The 24,046-nt window shown below is 41.4% G+C and overlaps 1 protein-coding gene across 1 annotated transcript in view; it reads left to right on the top strand.

Annotated features, from left to right (window-relative positions):
- Positions 1–24,046, top strand: part of LOC145393717 (uncharacterized) — a 242,797-nt gene that overhangs the window by 6,928 nt on the left and 211,823 nt on the right. The window lies entirely within an intron of this gene.

The raw sequence follows: 24,046 nt of genomic DNA, 5'->3' as shown, positions 1-24,046 counted from the left end.
AGGCATAATTTCCCTCATCTCGTAAACGGATTTTTTTTCAACGACTTCATTGAAACAGTCTGCAAATGTGATAGATGGCAATTCAAGATAAAATCCTGCATCGTGACACCTTGTAATTACTGATAGCTCCTGGAAATTACGTAAAGTATTTTGTTAACAGATATAATTCGTAACTATATAGAAAAATAAAATGAACAGGAATTTAAGTTCACAAATTAAGAAAGTTCGTAAAATGACTATGTTCGTTAATCGACTGTGAATAAATCAAAATAGTTCGTTAATATAAGTTCGTATATTGAGACTGTTCGTAAAATAAGACACATCGTAAACTAAGTCACCTTCATCAACTTCATAAATCAAGACTTTTTTTTTCCTCTGCTCTCATAATATTAAGACTTTTCCAGCAGGCAGCTCGAGACTCAGGGGGTTTCGGATAAGCGGGTGGAATTATGAGTTTTCGGATTACCGGAGTGCTCGATTATCCGGATAAGGCCGAGTTACAAGGGTCAGAGTGGTAATAATAGTAACAGTAATACATAATAATAATAATAATAATAATAATAATAATAATAAATAATAATAATAATGGTATCTTTTATTCTTGGTATTACCCACCCTATGCAATGAAAATGTAAAAGTTGTTGTTGTTGTTGTTATGGTTACTGTTCTTTATTATTATTATTATTATTATTATTATTATTATTAATTATTATTATTATTACTGTTCTTACCAGCATCTCAGGCTTACCATTATTATCATTACCATACTACTATTAGCAAGAAAAACGATTTAAAACAAAGCAACAGCATATATAATAATAATAATAGTAATCAATCATAGTAACAGTAGAAAACACAGAAAATGATATTCGTAATCAAACTGGTAAAAGTAAAACATGTTGGTAGTAGTTGTAGTAGTAGCAGTCGTCGTCGTCGTCGTCGTAGTAGTAATAATAATAATAATAATAATAATAATAATAATTCCTTCACACTTATTAAAACCAGTGGAAATAATTTAACGCATGAGAAACCGGCTAAGCGCACGCTAAAAGCCACTCACTGCACGCAATTTCAGGGAAGGTGGAGATACATGCAAACAGCCGGTGACTGCACGCAAAACACTGGTTACCGCACGCAAATGGTCAGTAACTGCACGCACAGAGTCGGTCACTGACGCAAAAAGCTGTTCACTGCACGCAATAAGGCAATCACTGCACGCATTAAGCAGGTTATTGCATGCAACACGTCAGTCACTGAACGCAATAAACCGGTCACCACACGCAAAAAGATGGTAACTGCACGCAATAAGTCGGTCATCACACGCAAAAAGCCGATCATCACACGCAAAAAGATGGTCACTGCACGCAATAAGCCGGTCATCGCACGCAATAAGCCTGTCATCGCACGCAATACGCCGGTTACCGCACGCAAAAAGGTGGTCACTCCTCTCAATAAGCCAACCACTAAAGACAATATATGTCAGTCACTATGCAAGAATGGCCAATTACTGCACGCAAATAAGGCCATCTCACGCAAAAAACCGGCTGCCGCACGCTAACAAGCCCGTCTAACGCAAAAAGCCGACAAATGAGCGTAGTCAGTGAAGGTCGTGAGACAAACGCAAAAATTAATGACAAGGAGATCAGTGCACGCCAACAGATATCGCACGCAAATATCAAGATGCGGTGGGTAAGAGCACACAGAAAACGCACGCAAAAATGCAACGATTAAGAAGCAGATTATAAGTACACGCGATTTCAGAGAGAGAGAGAGAGAGAGAGAGAGAGAGAGAGAGAGAGAGAGAGAGAGAGAGAGAGAGATTTTATAAGCGCACGCAAAGAAAAAACAGTGGACAAATGCATGCAGAAGGTTTGATGATGCACGCAACTATTAGGCAACAATGCATGAGTGCACGCAAAAAGGTAAATTTGGCACGCAAAAATAGAGATACAGTGTTCCAGTGCATGGAAAATTATAGCGCACGCAAAAATTATAGTACGTAAGTGCACGCAAATACTCAGTGGGTAAGCGCACGCAATATTATGAGCTACAACACACGCACAAATCTAATGAATTATAGGTAACCGCATGCAGACTGTTAGCGAACGCACGCAAATGAACCAAGACTGCACGCAAAAAGTTAGAATACGCTTGCGGTTGGGGGTACGCAAGATAAACGCACGCAAATAGTGAACTGGTGCACGCAAACAAAGAACTAGTGGACGTAAATAGAGAATAGCGCTCGAAAAAATGTAATATGCACGCGAATCTGGGGACGCAGGTTATACGCACGCAAGAAGGAGACTGAAGCACGCAAAACAGAAACAAATGCACTCAAGAAATAAACTGATGCTCGCATAAATTAAGATTGTGCACGCAAAAATTACTGAACAGGTGCACGCAAAGAATGAGTGAATCACTGTACACAAAAATGATGAAATAGGCAAGACAGACTGCAAGCACACACACACACACACACACACACACACACACACACACACACACACACACACACACACACACACACACACACAATTTCCGACAAGCAAACGCAATTCATATCACAATAAAGCAAAAGAGAAGTATTTTGAAAGAGTAGATATGACTATATTCAGACGGAACACGTAAATTTTGCCACACCGTACCGCTGGACCTGAACGCACGCAAAAGTGATATAACTGCACGCATAAGTAAAAGCGCACGCTGATTCACGTAGATAAGCATGTTTAGCGTAACTGCATGCAAAATCAGAAAATCATCGCAAAGCTGAGAAAGCGCCAGCAGCTTGACTCACATCTCACGTAATATCTACCCGAAACGCATGCAATTTACAGCTCAAAAATAAGTATGCTGGCACGCATCCAATAGCAAGAAGCACACGGAAAATACTACTTAAACACACACACACAGTGGCCGGTCAACTGAGTACTGAATCCCAGTTTATGCAGCCCGAGTTCGAGCCCTGCTCTGGCCACGCTCCTTGCATGGGGAGGTGAAATCTCTGTGGCGGAACACCTGCAAAGGTTCGAAACTCGGCGAGGTAAAGATTAGGCGCTCTCTGTCCACTTGTGCCTGCGACTCACTCCAACCTCTGAAAGGCTCGGTGGTGTGTCGGTGCTCCTGAGGAGCAGTCAGGGTCAGCCTACTAACCTCCTTAGGTTAGGATACTACTGTAGATAAAGGACCTGTGCATATTCAGCCGATGGCTGCAATGAATAAAGAAACTGAAAATTGTTATCATCATCATCATTATTATTATTATTTTTATTATTATTAATTATTATTATTATCCTCATTATTATTACCATTATAATTTACAAACAAGCTCGCACCATTACACAGTTCAAATGCTTACTAAGACTCGGATAAAAGGCAAGCAATAATAAACCCCTGTATCAGCAACGACGCACACAATATCACACAACACACACAAATCATTACTTACCTCTTATGTTATAATGACGGCCTTCTCAGATAGCTATCGTTATTTTCAGGCGATTTTATTTGACCATGGAAAGCACTCTCGTATTGAAAGGGTTAATGAAGGCTGTATCTAACCCCTCCAACTTGAATAGCCTCTCCTAAGCTGAATAAAAGGATCGTTAGGAGGAGGAGGAGGAGGAGGAGGTGGAGGAGAAGGAGGAGGCTTTAAATGATAATCTGCAGCTAACCATCCTCCTTTTGGGGAAGTAGGTGAGGGACGCATTTATAACCAAGAAGCTGAGTGACCTGTTTATATCGGTGACACCACACGAAGGCGCCCTTATCCAGCAACTAACATAAACATATAAATGACGTCATCACACTGAAGGGGTGAAAGTGCACGCAAAAAAAGACACACGCAAAAAAAGAAAAAAAGTAAGATCAACACAGAACACAAAATCACGGAAATGCAAGGAATTTCACGCAAACTACTGACTGCACGCAACCCTCCTCCTCCCACCCAATTCATCTAACGCACTCATATTTAAACCCACAAAGTACTTGAATCCACCCAGAGCTTTCAGATTCAATTAACTGCACGCAAATGCACTCAAACCGCTCTCTGATACACGCAAATCGCACTTAACATTCTGTCAGAGATATACGAATGATGTATTTTCTTCCGATTTCATTAAGCTCGAAATAAAGATAAAAATAAAACCTGTCTCCAATAATGCTTTTGACAGGAGCCCACTACTCTATTTTACTCCCACTAAAGTGTAATGATGTCCAAGGCGGTCAGAGGGTTAAGTACATCCAATAAGAACTATAAACACGTAAAAGCACACAAACCTCACGCAGACAGCCCCTAGCACACACAAAACCCCGCGCACAACATAACCCCTGCGCATAACACAACTACTGCGCAAAACACGACCCCTGCGCATAACACGACTCCCTGCGCATAACACAACCCCTGCGCATAAGACAATCCCTGCGCATAAGACAATCCCTGCACACAACACAACCCCTGCGCATAACACATCACGCACATAACAAAGTCCGTCATAAAACACAAGCAAGCGGCATTAAAACACGCAAACGACAATACCAACGGAAGAAGCACTCGAACACATACGAAATAAGCTTCCAAACGAACGCAAAATGCACTCAAGATACGTAAACAATAAACAGCAAACACTAAAACAGTGGTTCTCAACTGGTGGTCCATGGTGACTTTTTGGGTAGTCCACAGAACGTTCACTATATTTGGTAATAAACTGGAGATTGGTGCATATATTTTTAAATTGATTGAAAATGCAGTATGAAAAATTTTATCAAAATAAATAGTAGGCCATTCATTTTATTGTATTATTCCTATTGATTATTCCAGTATGATTGGTACTTACCCAAATCTGTCAACCCATGCAGTCAGATGTCTTCTGCCATTTGCATCAACTTCCATGTGTGAGAGCAGATTTTCATGTTTGTTGCACATTAAGGCCAAACAGAGGAATCGGCTTGCACTGGAAAGCGTTATTCATTGTGCATTATCAAGTACCACTCCTAACATTGAAAAGCTTGTCAGTGAGAAGAGAATCCAGAAGTCTGGTTGCAAAGAAAAATGTTAGTTGTACTGTATACTCCTACATAATTTCAAAATTCTGTTTGTTAGATATAAATTTCACAGCAAAATGTTAGAGAAGTATTCATGTATTTCCTGGAAATTATGTTTGGAAGAAATATATTTCAGACCAAAATGTCAGCTGTCTACTATTTTATATCATTTCTCGAAATTCTGTTTGTAAGAAATATATTTCTAACCAAAATGTTTGTTGTCTATGCTTTATCACTACTCAAAAATGAAATGGTCCACGATATTTTTTTTAATTGGGCTGGTGGTCCATGGCCTGAAACGAGTTGAGAACCACTGCACTAAAAAACTCGCAAGCACACGCATACCGTACAACATTAAAACAGACGCAACCAGTTGTGTAAAAAAAAAAAAAACTAAAAAAACCAAGTATTATAACATGCAAACAACACTATCAAAACACACACACACATACACACACACACATACAAGCTGAAAGTATACAACTCCGACAAGCACACCCACACGCAACACAAGCAAATCTCACGTACAACTTAGAATCTCTCTCTCTCTCTCGACACACCCACACGAAAAACACGGAAATCTCACGTACAGCTTAAAATCTCTCTCTCTCTCTCTCTCTCTCTCTCTCTCTCTCTCTCTCGACAAGCACACCCACACGCAAAACACGCAAATCTCACGTACAACTTAGAATCTCTCTCTCTCTCTCTCTCGACACGCACACCCACACGCAAAACACGCAAATCTCACAACTTAGAATCTCTCTCTCTCTCTCTCTCGACAAACACACTCACACGCAAAAAACACGCAAATCCCACGCACAACTAAGAAAATCTCTCCCTCTCTCTCTCTCTCTCTCATATTAATCGCTGGTATGTATTTTTGCTTTTTTTTTTTTTTTCTTCCACTTCTCCCAAAACTGTCATTATTTTTGAACACTTTCTATATGTTTCTTTTCTCTCTCATTTTCTATGCCCTTCTTTAATTGTCTTTGTTTTTCTTTTCTCCTCACACTTTCACTTATTTTGGAATTTCTGTCCCGTTTCTCTCTCTCTCTCTCTCTCTCTCTCTCTCTCTCTCTCTCTCTCTCTCTCTCTCTCCACATTATCATCCTATTTAAACTTTTCTCAGACTTTCTTTACTTGTACTTCTCACTGTCTGTCTGTCTGTCTCTCTCTCTCTCTCTCTTTCTCCGTCTTCGGAATTGTCAAAGTTTGGGATGGGTTTTGATGTGTGTGTGTGTGTGTGTGTGTGTGTGTGTGTGTGTGTGTGTGTGTGTGTGTGTGTGTGTGTGTGTGTGTGTGTGTGTGTGTGTGTGTGTGTCCTGTTTTTCGTACATCGCTACTTCTTTCATAATAACGCAAAATATTTCACTACATCTTCGTTTTCTTTTCCTAGTTCTTGCACGGTACACTTCGCTATATGGAGCTTAAGATGTAACTATGTTCTTTGGTTTTGTTATAAGGCATTCACCATTTAGCAGGAACAGGAAAGAACAGGGAGAACTGGAAGAAATTATGAGCTGTGTTCTTTGATATAATGTTATGGAATGTTGAGATGATGATGATGATGATGATGATGATGATGAGGGGGAGGAGAAAAACATGAGGAAGAGGAAGGATGGAAATGAAAGCAAGACAGTGTTAAAGAAAAATATGAGAGAAAGATTAAAAAGGACAAAATCAACGCCTCTCTCTCTCTCTAAGTACTTCCCCACCACTTGTAGCTTTGACTGCCTTCCTAAACCACAAATCAACCGCTTCCACTTCCCCCCCACTTCATCTTCCACTCCACCCACTCCACCTCCACTTCATTTCGTCCCCAGTATGGCCACTCCCATCCACTCTCAGCTTATTAATTCCCCACAGTCCACTTCAGTCTGTTTCACTTAGCCTGATACTATTCCAACTCAGTCATAGGAGCCTGAGTCATAGCAAGTTAAATCATAGAAGCCTGAGTCAATGCAGTGTGAGTCATAGAAGCCTTAGAGTCATAGAAGCCTGAGTCATAGAAGCCTGAGTCAATGCAGTGTGAGTCATAGAAGCCTTAGAGTCATAGAAGCCTGAGTCATAGAAGCCTTAGAGTCATAGAAGCCTGAGTCATAGAAGCCTTAGAGTCATAGAAGCCTGAGTCATAGGGGCCTGAGTCCATTAATTCCCGTGCAGTTCTCCTCAGTCTCTTCCCGTGTGTGTGTGATACCTCTCCCACACAGAAGGCTTTTACAGCAGCAGTCACATCATCCCTACAAGCGTGTTCAGTTTATCACGCTTGGATATTGGAACTTTTATATATTTTCCTTTCAAGGGTAAGTTAGATTTTGATGCAGCAAGTTTCAAAAGGTAGGATAATTAACACTCTGTACAGGTCACGTCTTCCTTTGTGGTTTCTTCTAGTTGATGCCAGACGATTTTATTCAGCCGGGAGTCACTTACCATATCATTTGGGTATTCTTTCCCAGCAATCCTCCTCACTGTCGTCCACTCGGCTTCATACTATTTCATATTCTACCTCGTCCATCTATACCCTCTTTCCACCCGCCCACAGCCCAAACCACTCTTTCCTTACTCCACTATAATAATCTGATTAACTGCTTTATTCTCACTGAAACCCCAGCATGTACTCAGAATGGACGGTGGGTATTCCCACCACTTACCACCCAGGTGGTGACACAAGAAAGTACGTGGTTCCATCTGTTGCACGCAGGAAAACCGACAGTCTTCAGGATCGGACTGCATAGCCCATGCGTGCACGCACGCACACGCATACACAAGCAAACACGCAGACGCGTGCGCACACAAACACAAACACATACAAACGCACACACTGATACAAACACAAACATACACACACTCTCTTGAGAAGGATGGAGAGAGAGAGAGAGAGAGAGAGAGAGAGAGAGAGTCATGGGGGTTAGGGGAGTGAGAGGAACTTAATTACCAGATACAATGTCTGGCTTGTTTGAGTGGACCACCTGACACACCATCCTCCTGGAGTGGGGTGGAGTGGGAGAGAATGTGGTGTGGAGTGGGGTGGAGTGGGAGAGAATGTGGTGTGGAGTGGGGTGGAGTGCGTGTAGAGTGGGGTAGAATGTGGTGTGATGTGTAGTGGGGTGGAAGGCATGGTGTGGAGTGGGTGAAGCAGTGTAGGGTGTGGAGTATATTTGGCTGTGGAGTGGTGTGGAGTGGGTGTATTGAGGCCTGTACGGATGTGGAGTGGGATGTGAAAAGACTGTCTGGAGTGCGATGTGGAGTGGACTGTGGAGTGCAGTGGACAGAAGAGGTGCTGAAGATATAAAGGAAGGAGAAACAGTGTGGAGTGGTTTGTTTGAGGGTGTGACATGTGGAGTGGGGATGTGAAGTGGTGTATGAACTGGGTGGTGAATAGTCTGGAAAGGTGTGGAGAAAAAGAGCTGTGGAGTAGGATGCGAAAGACTGACAGGGTAGAGTGAGGTATGGAGCTGGGTGGAGTGGGGTGGAACAGGTGCTTGGTGGATCGTGAGGCTTTGGAGTGGGAAGTGAGAAGACTGCCCGTGTGGAGTGGAGTGTGGAAAGAAGTGGAGTGGGGCAGAAAAGACAGTTACGATGATGAAGCAGTGTGGAGTTGGTCTAAGGTGGACTGCTTGAGGGTGTGGAATGAGATGTGGAAGAGAGTGGATGCTGTGAAAAAACAAAAGAATCGTGGACAGTGTGGAGCTGGGTGGAACAAATGAAAAGATAACTGAAAATAATTGTGGAGAGGAATGTGGAGTGGGTGGAGAGGGAAGTGGATATGAAAAATGGTGCCTGAAGAGGATAGATGGGATGGAGAGGGGTGGAGAGGACGCATGGAAGATGAAATAGATGTGGAGTGGGGCTGGAGTGGGTGTGGGAAAACTGCAATGGTGTGATGTGAAGTGGGGAATGATACGACGGTGGCGTTTAATGGAATAGTGGTGGAGTAGGGGTATGGAGTGGTGGGGTGGGAGTATGTATGACTGAAACGGGGTGTGGAGTGGAGCAGTGTGGAGTGGGAGTATGGACAACTGATGTGGAAAGAAGTGGAATGTGAAAAAAGGGATGGTGGAATGGGATGGAGGAGTGTGGACTGAGAGTACTGATGTGGAATGGGATGTGGAAAACAGAGTGGGTAGTGGAGTTGAGTGGTGAGCTGTGGAGTTGGTTGGAATGGGTAGCTGCTTTGGTGTGGAATGCGGTGTGAAAAAAGGGAAAGGAGGAATGTGGAATAGTATGGAGTGGGCATTTGAAACACAGAGGGAGTGTTGAACTGGAGTGATGTGGAGTGGTATGGGGAGGAGTGAGATGTGTGGAGTGGAAAATACTGTTGAAAAGTGGGTGTGAAAATGAATGTGAATTTTTATATACATTGGAGAGAGAGAGAGAGAGAGAGAGAGAGAGAGAGAGAGAGAGAGAGAAAGAGAGAGAACAGAGACGGGCAGAGAAGATTGAGGTGTGAGTGAGTGGTGTGGAGTGGGAGGAAAGAGGGAGAGTGGATTGGATGGGAAAGAAAGGAGGAGGAGGAGGAGGAGGAGGAGGAGGAGGAGGAGGAGAAGGAGGAGGAGGAGGAGGAAATAAGACGAAGATAAAATGAGGAGGAGGATAAATATTGTGTAAAACTTGCATAAGCTGACAACACGATATGAAGTTATGAGAGAGAGAGAGAGAGAGAGAGAGAGAGAGAGAGAGAGAGAGAGAGAGAGATGAAGACGTCTAGTAAGTAATCAACGAGCCATATTTCCCCATAAAACTCATCTGCATATCTAATTCGTCTGTCTGTTAATTTTGCGTAGCTTCAGCTCAATAAGGTGGTGTCTGTTTCACTTTCAGTTATATATAAGAACAATATATTCAGTTCCAATTCTTACAGTTCGAACAGGTGCGAGAGAGAGGGACGCCTTCACGTGGTGGCACTGATATTACCTGGCGGTTCTTTTGTCCGGCTATGCAAACATTTCTCAACTCACTCCCTATCCCCCGAAAGGACCACGGCAGACTGCAAGATGAGGGTAGCTTCAGCCAACTACTACTACGAATCGAAGTCTCCCAAATCTGAATAAAATCGTCTGAATGTAGGATGAATAAACAAAAATGATGAGACGATTTCAGTAGTCCATTCTAGCCAAAGCCATACCATTTTATTCAATCTGGTGTCAAATGAACCTGAGTGTCAATCCTACCAACATTAACAGGGGCTTCATGATAATACGCTGTGATGAATGACAATACAATATACAGTCTTTTGAAACAGAACATGGAGTACAGCTTATCATAATTCATATTCATCGCCCTACATTTCACGGCGTAATATAGCGTGACTGAGATTATTATTATTATTAATTATTATTATTATTATTACTATTATTATTATTATTATTATTATTATTTTGTTTTTTCTCTGGTTCCTACCCAGCTTAGATTTAGAACTAGGATGTCCGTCAGTCACTCGGGTTTTTCGGAAGCGAGGTGTTCAATTCCCAAAGAACTTAGTAGTGCTCAATATATGGGGCTCTGAGGCTTCCACAACTACGGTAGGACTTTTGTATTTACTTAATGTGGGAAATTGTGGTTAAAGAGTATAATGATGATGATGATGATAGTGATGAAAGAAGAAGAAAAGAAGACGAAGGAGAAGCAGAAGAGGAAGAAGATGAAGTAGAAGGATAAGGATGATGATGATGATGATTATTATTACTACAGCAGCCTAGCCTCGTGCCCCTACACCTCGCAAGGAGTGATATTCCTGCTTACTCCAGGCTTTAACATCCTCCCATGACCCTCCCTCAGCTGACTTAAATCCTCTGGTGTTGGCAGGAAAAGAATACTATAGTAATTTCACGTTAACCTGGCCCAAATTTTCGTCCTTTTGCAGGTTATTTCGCGTAGTTCAGAGGCATAACAAGACATTGCTACGGTTCTAAATTCTTCTAATAGCACTTCTTCGTGACTAGCACCATATTCTAATCTTAATTTACTGGTACGACATAGCATTCAAGATGGAGAGAGAGAGAGAGAGAGAGAGAGAGAGAGAGAGAGAGAGAGAGAGAGAGAGAGAGAGAGAGAGAGAGAGCAATTTTAGGCCAAGTCAGAGTAAAAAGGATAAAGAAGTGGTCTCATCAGAAGTGGCTTAATTGTAGCGATATTAACACTCTCTGGCTCCTATGCTACCCGTCAGCTTAATAAAATCGTGTGACGTGAGCTAGAATAACACTAAAAGAGATTCGGCCATGAGAGAGTTAACGGATCAGGTAAAAAAAGAAAGAAAAAAAAAGAGTATTGGATGCGGGAACTTCAGGGCACCTTTGATTAGTGCCCTAGGTGTGGGAGTGTAATATTGTTTGATGTGGTGTGAGAGAGTGGTGTGGTGTGGTGTGTGGTGCGGTCTGGTGTGACAGGAAAGTGTAGTGTGGTATAATGTGGAATGAGAGGGTGGTATTGTATGTTGTGTGGTGTAGTGTGGTGTGATGTGACGTGTGATGTGTTGTTTGGTGTAGTGATGAGGTATAATGTGGCTGCAGTAAAGCTGATAAACTCTAAGGGGTTGAGACGCCTCGTTTCCGAAAATCGTTAGTGAGAGAGAGGACAGGACCGCCCTTAGAGATGCTTCCATATCTAAAAATCAGCTAGATATTTTTTTTTCTTATATTTTCTTTTGCTTTTATTTTATTCTGATCAGTTTTCTTCCTGCATTCTCAATTTCTTCTCGTTCCTTATCTCTTATTCATTCATTTATCTCATATTCAGTTCCTCTGTCGAGACACCTCAGTGATTTTCAATATTTTTCTTAGTTTCAACATTTCCTTTCCTTTCCTTTTGTCTTTTATTTTTTTCTTTCACTCATCTCTATTACTGTCTCATTTTTCTTTCTTTTGTATGCCTCTTTCTGTATATTTTCTATTGATTTCGTGTTCTCTCCTTTTCCTTTTCATTTCTTTTCCCTTTCTTCACCATTTCCGCTTTTCTCAATGTTCACCTATTGTTATCTATGCCTTCTTGAAAGTATTGTCTAAGTTTTCAGTTCTCCTACCTTTCCTTCTCTTCTGTTTTTTACCATCTCGCCTTTCTCAGTTTCTCATTTGTTTTCGATGCCCCCTGCCCCAAAAAAAATAATAAAAATAAAAATGGAGTGAAGCCATTATTGAAATTCCTGGGAGGGTTAATTTTCCAGTCTAAAAGAAGAAAAAAAAAAGTTAAAAAAAAAAAGAGGAGAGTAGGAGTCAATCCCCTATCACCCCCTGAGATGCGTAGGGGTCCGGGGCTAGACTCACGTATTTCAAAGGATTTAACCCTCTCATGACCCAGGAAACATTTTACAACGCTGGATGGTAGCCATATATCCAAATAACGAATGGAGTTAGGGATCTTCAAGTTGGAATAACTGCTCTATAATGGTGTTCTTTCCAATGCATATACACCATCCTCGTCTTCCTCTCCCTCTCACAATCGCCAACAGGAGTACGATTATTAAAAATGTCTAAATGTCTGTAATCACCACCATAAATATAGTCTATTAATCCGTTTCCATTTCTATAAAAAATTAATAAGGTCCCTAACTCTACCAAAATTTCCAGTAAACAATGTCAGTATTTTGTTACCATCATTCGTTACGGAAATTACCCTCCCCCTCTCTCTCTCACACACACACACACACACACACACACACACACACACACACACACACAAACAAACTGATTATCCTCGTCTCTCGTTTTTTTTTTTTTTATACAATCCTCCTCCCTTTCCCTCTCTCTCTCTCTCTCTCTCTCTCGCTGCTTCTTGCACACCTTCAGTAACTCCCCCGCCTCTCTCTCTCTCTCTGATTATCCTTGTCTCACCTTTTTTGGCGATCTTCCACCCTCTCCCTCCCTCTCGCTTTCTCATTCACCTTCAGTAACTCCCCCTACCCCCACCTCTCTCTCTCTCTCTCTCCACTCCCAGGGCCTCCGAAAAATATATACAGTGGATAATGTGACTTTTTAAGCGCTGTCCGATCAGTTTGTATGATAATGTGGATAGTGGGAGAGAGGGTTGGAAATGAGTCTCTCTCTCTCTCTCTGGATTATTATCCTTTTCTCTTAGGTATTTTTTTTTACAGTTCTCTCTTCTCCCTTTCTTCCCCCTTGTTATCGCTTTCTCTTACACTCAGTATTCTCTCTCTCTCTCTCTCTCTCTCACACACACACACACACACACACACACACACACAGACACACACACACACACACACACACACACAGTTTCTCTCTTCCAAACATGTACAACTTTTCCTTCACTTGATTAAATGTGAAGGAGGGAGGAGGCGTGGTAGCCAAGAATAAGGTGTAAAGATACGGCAAATGAATGTGTGTGTGTGTGTGTGTGTGTGTGTGTGTGTGTGTGTGTGTGTGTGTGTGTGTGTGTGTGTGTGTGTGTGTGTGTGTGTGTGTGTGAGAGAGAGAGAGAGAGAGAGAGAGAGAGAGAGAGAGAGAGAGAGAGGCGTGGAAGTTGATAAGGGTGGGAACTGAAACTGGATCGAGCGGGTGCGATGAATTATGCAGGAAAGAACGCAGGATAAGGGATCGGCGCCCCCCTTTTCTCAAAATTGATAATCGTTGTATTCCCTCCCCCGTGTGAAGTTCATAGTATGTGTGGATGGTTAGGCCTCTGAGGGGAAGTGAGGATCCATGGGCTGGAATGGTGAGTGAATGAGTGTGCGGCCCATTTTTATTGATTATGGTGCTGCTTAGTTCTTTCAGTATTATTATTTTTCTTTTTTCTTGTTATATTATTCTTTTCCCTTTTTCCTTCCTCTCTCTCTCTACCTAACCCTGTCCCCCTTCCCCTGTCGGTAGGAAAAAAAGAATGATGATGATGATGATGATGATGATGATGATGATGATGATGATGATTCCCATAAATTCAACCGTCGACTTACACATACAGGTCCCTATTTCAATTCTAGGTACGAACAGGCAGAAAATTAACAGGCTCAAAGGTCTTGTATTTCGTCTGAGAGGTGAACCCGGGTCGTCTCGTTTGCGGGCCGTGTACTTGTGATTAATACACCATAGCCATTCTCTCTCTCTCTCTCTGGGAAGGGGAGGGAAGTAGGGTGGGAGGGAGAAGAGACAGGTTGGAAAAAATAAGTCTCTCTCTCTCTCTCTCTCTCCCTCTCTCTCATCCGCCGAATCCATCTCACATCCACTCATCAATACACCAACTGAAAAATCATCTCGACTCGACCTATTTAAAATATATATATATTTAAAAAAAACTAACACGTCATTTTTTTCGTGATGGTGACCTCGATACTTGGAAAAAAAATAAAAATGAAAATGAAAAAGTTAACATATATATTTTTTGACCATGGGATGACGAAGCTTCCATTTCCACAAATCTTAACAGAAAAAAATGATAGGGAAAAAATATAAGTCCAAAAAATTAAGAGTCGAGAATATACCATAACGTAATAATAATAATAATAATAATAATAATAATAAGTATGCCGGTACGACCACTACTACTACTGCTCTTTCTCCCCTTACTACTACTTCTTCTACTACTACTACTACTATTACTACCACCACCACCACCACTACTACTACTACTGCTACTACGTGAAACTTTCCTAACCCTTTGAATACGATAATGTCATTTTATTTTATTACTTGTACTTCCCGGTAAATTTATTCATCCGTTGAGAGAGAGAGAGAGAGAGAGAGAGAGAGAGAGAGAGAGAGAGAGAGAGAGAGAGAGAGAGAGAGAGAGAGAGAGAGAGAGAGAGAGAGAGAGAGGAATATTTCTCCGTTTTTGTGTCACTCCTTTATTATACGAGTCATTTTTTTTCAATCTTTTTCCTGATTTTTTTTCTCCCTCCTTTTCGCTCTAAGTAACCTATTATTTTCCGGGGGTCGGGCAAGGTTGGGGGCTAATAACTACCCTCATTAAACTCTAATTGCTCTCACATGACGGAACTGGCCCACTCCAAGTCGCGGGTGCATGAAAATCGACGCGCCTTAGTGAGCCAGGTGTGAATCTCCTTGGTTACTAGTCAAAGCGATCTCCGTCAGGCTGAACAAATATCGTGGATCAATCAAACTTTCGAAACCCCAAAGTATATTCCCCAAAATTAACCTAAAAATTATGTACCTAAATCTACATTATCCTTTGTAAATACTTCCAGATCCCAAAGTATATGCTCCCAAAAATTAACCTTATAATAATCTGTCTAAATAATTCTATCCTAAATACCCTTTAAAAATATCCTGAAAATCCCTAAATATTCCCCCCAAAATCTCCAGAATCTCCAAAATCATTTAAAGTTTACCAAAAAAAATATCACTGGAAGTACCAAGAATAGTCGTATATAAATAACCACTTGAAGAAAAAAAAATCCATTTAAGAGCGCACACACACACAAACACACACACACACACACACACACACACACACACACACACACACACACACACACACACACAAATCCTCCTCTTTATTCGTTTCTCCACCAATTTTTGCCACTTTTTAGCGTCATTTTTTTCCCCTCGAGGTCACAACCCATCATTTCCCGGGTGGAGAGCCGGGCTGGTGGCTGATAATTACCCTCATTAGTGGATCAATCACACTGGGTAGCATAATTGTTTAGGGTGGAAGGGTGGAGGAGGAGGAGGAGGAGGAGGAGGATGTGGGGAAAGGTAATATGGTGATGATGATGATGATGATGATGTAAGGGAAGAGGGGTAGGAAATGGGGCAAGGAATAGTGGTGGTGGTGATAATGATGATAATGAAGATGATGATGATGATGATGGTTAGCCTCATTATTCGATCAATCATATCGTGTACTAGAAATGTTCAGCGGGAAGGAGTGGCAGAAGAGGTGGAAGAGTGGAATAATAAAGAGGTGGAAGTGGAAGGGGAAATGGGAAGGAGAAAGGAAATAAAAAACATATTGAGGAATGTTTTTATTTTTTTTTATTTCTTGAGTTTTATTTTCCTTTTTTTTTTATTTTATTTTTCGTACGAACTGAGCCCTTTCTAAAATAATGGAAAGTGCTTAGGAAATTTACTGTTAGGTGGAGGGGGGCACCATCCACTCACCTGATTTAGCGCTACCTTCATGTGGCCAAATGGACGCCGAGTTGTTTGGTGGGTTACGGGGTTCTAACCGAATGACTTCTCTAGGGGTTAATATATGTCTGGGGTTTATTGCTCACATGATGCCACTCAGGGAAGAGAAACTGGTCACTATTGCTTTAAATCTACGGACTAGCTTTGCCCCAGATAACCACGTTTCTGATAAGGCAATTACGACGCGTGGTTAGGTCAGGGGAGTGTCTGGGTTAGGTCCAGTTTAAGATATGGTTAAATATAAAAGATGTGACTGTTAAATTTGGCTCCAAGGATGTGACTCAGTGTTAAATTCTATCTATCTATTGCCAGACGCCTTAATCCCGTATGGGGTGGCCACAAACAAATCGCCTCCATGTTTAATTAAGTTGGTTAAATCCGGTGTAGGTGGCTTCTCCATCTCCTCCCTTTTTATTTATATTTATCTTTAGAAGAATGCTAATGAAGATTCAAAGATATCAAAGTCAAAGAAGGAAGGAAGAAAGGAAGGTAATTTTAAACACCGAAGTTAATCTGAATCCCGAATGATGCTAAACTGTGGTACAAAAACAGCAATTTCTTCGGTAATAGGAACATTTTTAGAGAAATTGCCGTGTTATTTCTCCTAAATAGGCAATTATCTGAGGACATTAATGTTATAGGAACAGAAAACAGCAGAATAAAATGGAATAATACATTTTGTGTGTGAAAAATGGCGGGAGGCTAAAATGAATCTTGCGAGAGAGAGAGAGAGAGAGAGCGCGAGAGAGAGAGAGAGAGAGAGAGAGAGAGAGAGAGGGGGGGGAGCGTTAGGCAGACAGGAACAGACTTTGGAGACGGAAAAAGTAGGTAGACAGACAGACAGACACAAAGACAGACAAAAACAGACAGACAGTCTGACAGATAGATATACAGAGAGATAGATAAACAGATAGATGACGAGAGGACTAGACAGATATATAAAGTGTGTGACAGAGAGGAAGAAGGTAAACGAATTAACACAGGAAAACGCCAATGGAATAACGCAGAGAGAAATACAAAACAGTGTAAACAGAAGGAGCAGAAGGGAGATGAGAGAGGACAGGAGAAAATAATATACCATCAAAACTCAGGAAACACAGGGAGAAATTACAGAAAGGAAATATACAGACAGGCACTGAGAAACGGACAGAGAAAGCAAGAGAGGAACAGACAGAGAGATAGAAAGACGGACTGATTTGATAGACAGATACAGATGGTTAGACAGAGAGAAAGAGTTGTAGAGACAGAGTACGTGATATCCAGCTGAACTGCCACATGTTTAAAGTTATGCTCTCATTATCGGGCTGCTCAATATTAATAACCAAATCCTCTTTTTATGGAAGCGACTCTGAACCATTTTTGTAAGTTACTGCATACACTTTCGTTAATAATATTGTTTTTATATAACTACTCACTGCTCTGTCGAAAATAAGGGACCGTACTCCCCCCCCCTTCCCCATAAAAATCAGTGTTTGAGATACATAGATAAAGAGATAGATAAATAGATGGACGGATGGATACAGGGATAGATAGATAGATTGAGAGATAGATGTGATACCGAGAATGCGGATGATATAGAACTGCGAAATACGGAGAGAAGAGCAGGAAGGGAAGAAAGGAAAAAGGATGGCAGACTAGAATGGTGAAAAAGTGACGGGGAGAAATGCAGAGGTATTGAGGAAATATCTATATACCTCAGTCTATCTATCTATTGTGTGTGTGTGTGTGTGTGTGTGTGTGTGTGTGTGTGTGTGTGTGAGAGAGAGAGAGAGAGAGAGAGAGAGAGAGAGAGAGGTTAGGCTATAATGTAAGAGAGATAATGGCCAGAGGGTTCGGGAAAATAAGTTGGGATTACATTCGCAGAAAGACACAGAAATAGACACACACACACACACACACACACACACACACACACACACACACACACACACACTGAGGCAGGTAAAGTGAGATTTAAAAAAAATAAAGAGAATGGTATAAGAAAATGGAAAACAGAGAATGAAAACAAGAAGAGAAAGTGACATACAAACAGACGAGAGAGGAGGAGGAGGAGGAGGACAGAAAGAAAAGGAACAGAAGACGCAAACACAAACACAAAAAGAGAGAGATAGTGAGCGAGGGAGAGAAAAAGAAAGAGAGGTAAGACGTAGGAGATAGTGAGGAAATGACACAGAAAGAAAGCTCTGACGTGGGAGATAGTGAGAGAGAGAAAGAAAAAAGAGAGGTGAGATGTAGGAGTGAGAGAGAGGAAAAGAGGTTGCAAAGATACGTGAGAGAGAGTGAGAAGGAAAGAAAGAGAGAGAGATGAGGTGTAGGAGATAGTGGAAGAGAAAGAAAGAATAAGCTAAGACATGGGATAGAGTGAGAAAGAAAGAAAGAAAGAAATGAAGGATATAGCTTAAATGCACGAGACAGTGAGAGAGAAAGAAAAAAAGCGCTAACAAAGATACAGGAGAGAGAGAGAGAGAGAGAGAGAGAGAGAGAGAGCTGAGATGTGGGAGATAGTGAGATAGGTGTGGGGGTTTGGGGGACTGAGTGGGATTAGAGCAGCTTCAGGAGGCTTCACTACCGCCTCAACCACCCGAAAATGGCTCACAGCGGCTGAGAATGGACCTGAGGAGCTGGGAATGGTTGGGAATGGCTACAAGGGCCTGGGAATGGCTGGGAATGGCTACAAGGACGTGGGAATGGCTACAAGGGCCTGGGAACGGCTGGGATTGGCTACAAGGACCTGGGAATGACTGGAAAGGGCTAGGAATGGCTACAAGGAGGTGGGAATGACTGGGAATAGCTACACTGACCTGGGAATGGCAACACTGACCTGGGAATGGCTGGAAATGGCTACACTGACCTGAGAACGGCTGGGAATAGCTACAAGAACCTGGGAATGGCTGGAAATGGCTACAAGGACCTGGAAATGGCTGGGAATGGCTACACTGACCTGGGAATGGCTGGGAATGGCTACACTGACCTGGGAATGGCTACAAGGACCTGGGAATGTCTGGGAATGGTTGCAAGGATCTAAAAATAACTGACCTGGCTAAGAGTACCTTGAAAAAGAACCAGAACGGCCGAATATAACCAAGCAAGAATGAGAATGACTAGGAATACTTAAAACCAGCTGAGAATGACCACCGGGAATGACGGAGTGAATCAGTATGAGGCTGTGAAAGAGAATAAAACTGATAGTGTTGACCTGAAAAAAAAAAAAAAAGCCTAAAAATGACCACAAATATATAAGACCATGGACTGACAACGCAAGGCCTAAAAATATACAGTATAAAACGACTTGGAACCAACTTAAACAGGCCTTAGTGTGACTGGATGTGACCTGGGTGTAATTACTGTGGATTTTACTAATAACTCACGCACCTAAATTACGCTAGGAAGGGCTGTGGCGACCTTTAAAAAAAAAAAAAAAAAAAAAAAAAAGAAGAGAAAGAAAAAGAAACGGATATCAGAACCTCAAACCAGAATAAAATGAGAATAACCTGAATACCGATGAAAAATACGAGAATTTGGCTGTGAATTACTTGAATATAACCTGATTTTGGCTACAACACATTTCAAAGCGGCAGTGATGACAGGAAAGGGGCTGAGATTAAACTGAAAGCGCTTAAAGTCACTATAACGACCAGATAATATGTCTTGACCTGAATTAAGGCTGAGAATGATTTGGAAAAGGCTGAAAATGGCTGGGAAAAACATGACACAGCTAATAATGAACTCAGAATGTCCGAGATTGTGTCTGAACTCCTGAAACTGTGCAAATCCGTTCCTTAAAATGGCTAAGAACACATTTGAATTCCTTTTAATGGTTGAGAACACGCTTGAGTACCTTGGAGTGTCTGAAAATGTTTGAGTATATCTGAGAATGTGTTTGGGTTCCTTACTGTGTTTGAGAATATTTAAGAGTCTGGCAGTGACTGAGCATAAATTGAAAGACTTTGAATTTAGCTGAGAATGACCTGTAAATGACTGAATGGACCTCTGATTTAGCACCTCACACTCAGCCTCACTCTTTCCGACCTCACTCTCTTGTCATCACCATCTGAAAGGCTGTGGTAAAAGATAATGACACTAGTAAAAGGTGCTGGTCACGAGGAAGTGCTATGGGAAGGTTGTAGAGCCGTCGTATGGTCTTGTCTTATTCTGCCACTGAGCCACGGGAAATAGGTAGCAAATAGACGATAATCACCGAGAAATAAAGGTGGACGAACAGTAATTTCCCTCACACATAATTTCCATGCCTCTTCCAACCTGTCACTCAGCCCTTCACTCTCTCTCTCTCTCTCTCCTTCTTATTCATTAACTCTCCCTATCTCATTCTTCCTGTCTTTCTCCCTCAGCTTCTCTCACTCACTCAAGCTGTCTCCTTTATTTATCTTCATCCTTATTCATCTGACTATCCTTACTTATTCGCAAACTATTTCCCTTTATTCATCTCTCTCTCTCTCTCTCAATACCCAAGTCCAGCTGAGTAAATGGATGGATATTAAGACTGAAACTTACTGTGGCAGCGAGGTTTTGAATATTAGACAGGAGTGATGAATATTTAATGCTCCTTTGGCGGGGATATTAGCCGTGGTGATTGGGTGATTGGAGGATATTATTGTTACTGAGGGGGAGGTGGTAATTTGAAGATTATTTTAACTGTTACTGGAGGTGATTGAAGGATATTAATGTTATAGGAGGTAGGTGGTGATTGGAAGATTATTTTACTAGCTCTCGGAGGTGATTGGGTGATTGGAGGATATACTGTTATTGGGGGTAATTGGTGATTGGAAGATTACTTTAACTGTTACGGGAGGTGATTGCAAGATCGATATTATTGATACTAAAGGTAACTGGATGATGGAAAGATTGCATTACAGGTGAGTATGGAGGCGATTGAGTTGATTGGAGATGAATTACTGTTTTTAGAGGTGAATGAGTGACTAACAACATTTATCATGAGTGGAGATGGGTGACTGAGAACTGGAATTATTGTTATTGCTGGTAAATTCGTGATAATCCTGTCATACGGCAATGAGAGGCACCTGAAGGATGTTGACATTGATACAGGACTGTGCGAAGGTGATTGATGAAACAGGTGAGATGGTAATTGAGTTGATATAACTGAAAGGTGGGAGTAACAGTGGAGGAAAGTGTTAATGAGTGCTATGGTGTGTGTGTGTGTGTGTGTGTGTGTGTGTGTTTGTGTAATTGGGGTGATGTTTGGAGCAGGACGTAACATAGGTTCAGTTTTTATTCATACCTGGTTGTCTGAACCCCTGCTGATAATTTTTTGGAATATTAATAAAAATCAAAAGAAAAACTAACAATATTACGGCAGAGAGAGAGAGAGAGAGAGAGAGAGAGAGAGAGAGAGGTCTTCCTACAGGTGAAAAATATCGTCTACCTGTCACAAAAATTGAAGGGTAAAATTGCAGGTGTAAATGGGACCTCTCTCTCTCTCTCTCTCTCTCTCTCTCTCTCTCTCTCTCTCTCTCTCTTTCTCTCTCTCTCTCTCTACGTATCTATCTGTCCACCTATCTATATGAAAAAATCGTCTGTCTGCCACTTAAAATTAAATAGTAAAAACAGACGAGTGTAAAACGGGATACATGTCTATCTGTCTATCTATCTGTCTGTCTTCCTACCTATCTATCTATTTATCTATCTATTTAAATTCACTCGGAAAATTTATCTGCCTATACTGTACGTTTGTCTCAGTATTGTTTTCTCTCTCTCTCTCTCTCTCTCTCTCTCTCTCTCTCTCTCTCTCTCTCTCTCTCTCTCCCTAATAACGCAAGACTGACAGACTGACGGACGGGTCGAGCGAGTGGCGTGGTGTGCAATAAATCTAATACGAAATGCTAAATGGAAGATAATGCCTTGACTGATGGCGGAAAATACAAAGTGATACGGGCGATAAAGAGTGCGTAAGGTGATAAAGAATGCGTAAGCCAAGTAATAAAAAATGCGTAAGACAAATAACAAAGAGTGCGTAATGTGATAAGGAATGCGTAAGACAAGTTATAAAGAATGCGTAAGATATGTAATGAATAATGAGTACGATGGGTGATAAATAATGCGTAAGAAAGATGATAAATAATGCATAAGAAAGATGATAAATAATAAGTAAGACGATGAATTGTGTGTAAAAATGCGTAACCAGTGGAGGTAATGATGAAAGATGATAGAGATACTGAAAAGGGAGGATACTTAATAATAATAATAATAATAATAATAATAATAATAAAAGCTCTACCAACCGAAAATCCATTAAATTTTACGTCATTTACTTCATCCCTCAATTCATTCTTTCATCCATCCACCTACTCCATCTAGAGGTGCTGATGGGACGCCTCAGGTGTCGTCCATCCATCCATTTATCTATCCACCCATCCACTCAGTTAAACAGTCCACTCCACTCATTCATCCTTTCTCTCCATCACTCCATCTACGCATCCATCACTCCATCCACCCATCTATACTATTCCACCCACTCATCCCTTCTATCCATCAAGCCATCCACCCATCCACTAATCCAGCCATTCACAAAGTCTTCTTAGTCTTTGTAGAGAAAGAAAAAAAAAGTATATTCAGTGATGGAAAGGGACGCCTACACGCAGTGGCACTGATAAAACTGAGCAACTCTTCCGCCCGGTTATGCAAACGCCCCTAAACTCGCTCCCTATTCCCCTAAATAAGGCACTACTACTACTACTAAGCTGGTTACCTTGATTTACCTTCGCCGGGCAAATTATTACGTGAAAATTTTTAGTAACTGCTTGGAAAGGAAACATTTTTTGTACGATCTGCCTTTGTTTCTTTTTCCCCTGTTTATGTACTCAATTTTACACCAGTCACACCCCTTAGCTATTCACTTTTCTGGTCAACTCTCCACTGTACTCCATGTTTACTCCACCGACTCGACCCTCCACTCCACTTATCCACTTTGTCTTCCACCCTTCCATCCATCTACTCAACCCTCTATTCTACCTAAACCACTGTATCATCCACCCTTCAATCCATCTATTTAACACTTCACTCCACCAAGCCACACCTCTTTCCACTTTAAAAGTCGACTCCATCCTCATCCACTCAACCTCAACCCCTTCACACAGCCAAACCACCCAGTCTTCCATCCATCCACTCATCAACTCATCCACCACATCTAAAGTACTCCATCCATTCATTCACTCAACCCTACACTCCACACTAATCCCCCATCCTTCCATTCCCTACACCGCTCAACCCTTCATCCATCCATCAAGCCATCCATTCCTCTATCCATCAATTCATTCCTCCATCCATCCATCTATTCCTTTATCCATGAATTCATTCCTTCATTCAACCACTCATCCATTCACCCTCCAACCATCTTCCTATCCATCAATTCATTCTTCCATCCATTCACCCTCCTATCCACTCAACCCTTCACTCCACCCATCCACCCAGCCCTCCACTCCACTAGCGATGCAGCCACTCCAAGCGTCAATTAGCCCAAGCAGACACGTCACGTCCAAAACCACTTCCATTTCGCTCTCCATTCACGTATGCTCCTTTTTCATTATCATCATTTCCCTTTTACGTTATTATCATCATCAATATTATCGTTCACTATCAAGATTTATCAGCGGTGAGCAGAATAATACGTGAAGTCCAGAAGAGCTTCCTTTAACATTCCCTTCATGTGACCATTTGGATTATTATTATTATTATTATTATTATTATTATTATTATTACGAAATGTGTTTGGGTGCATTTTTGTTACTATGCACATTACTTGACAGCGTTATTATTATTATTATTTTTTTTTTAAGCAAATCTGGTTAGTACTCCTACTGTTCACACTCCTCCTCATCTGTAGTGTTTGTGATGAAGTTAATGAGTAGTAAATGAACAGAAGGGAAAGCAAA

This window comes from Coenobita brevimanus, chromosome 25 (assembly GCF_032717465.1).
Source record: "Coenobita brevimanus isolate Jiangsu-jjx chromosome 25, ASM3271746v2, whole genome shotgun sequence".
Taxonomy (NCBI): domain Eukaryota; kingdom Metazoa; phylum Arthropoda; class Malacostraca; order Decapoda; family Coenobitidae; genus Coenobita; species Coenobita brevimanus.
Note: the sequence above shows the minus strand (reverse complement) of the source record. Positions and strands in the feature narration are given on the sequence as shown.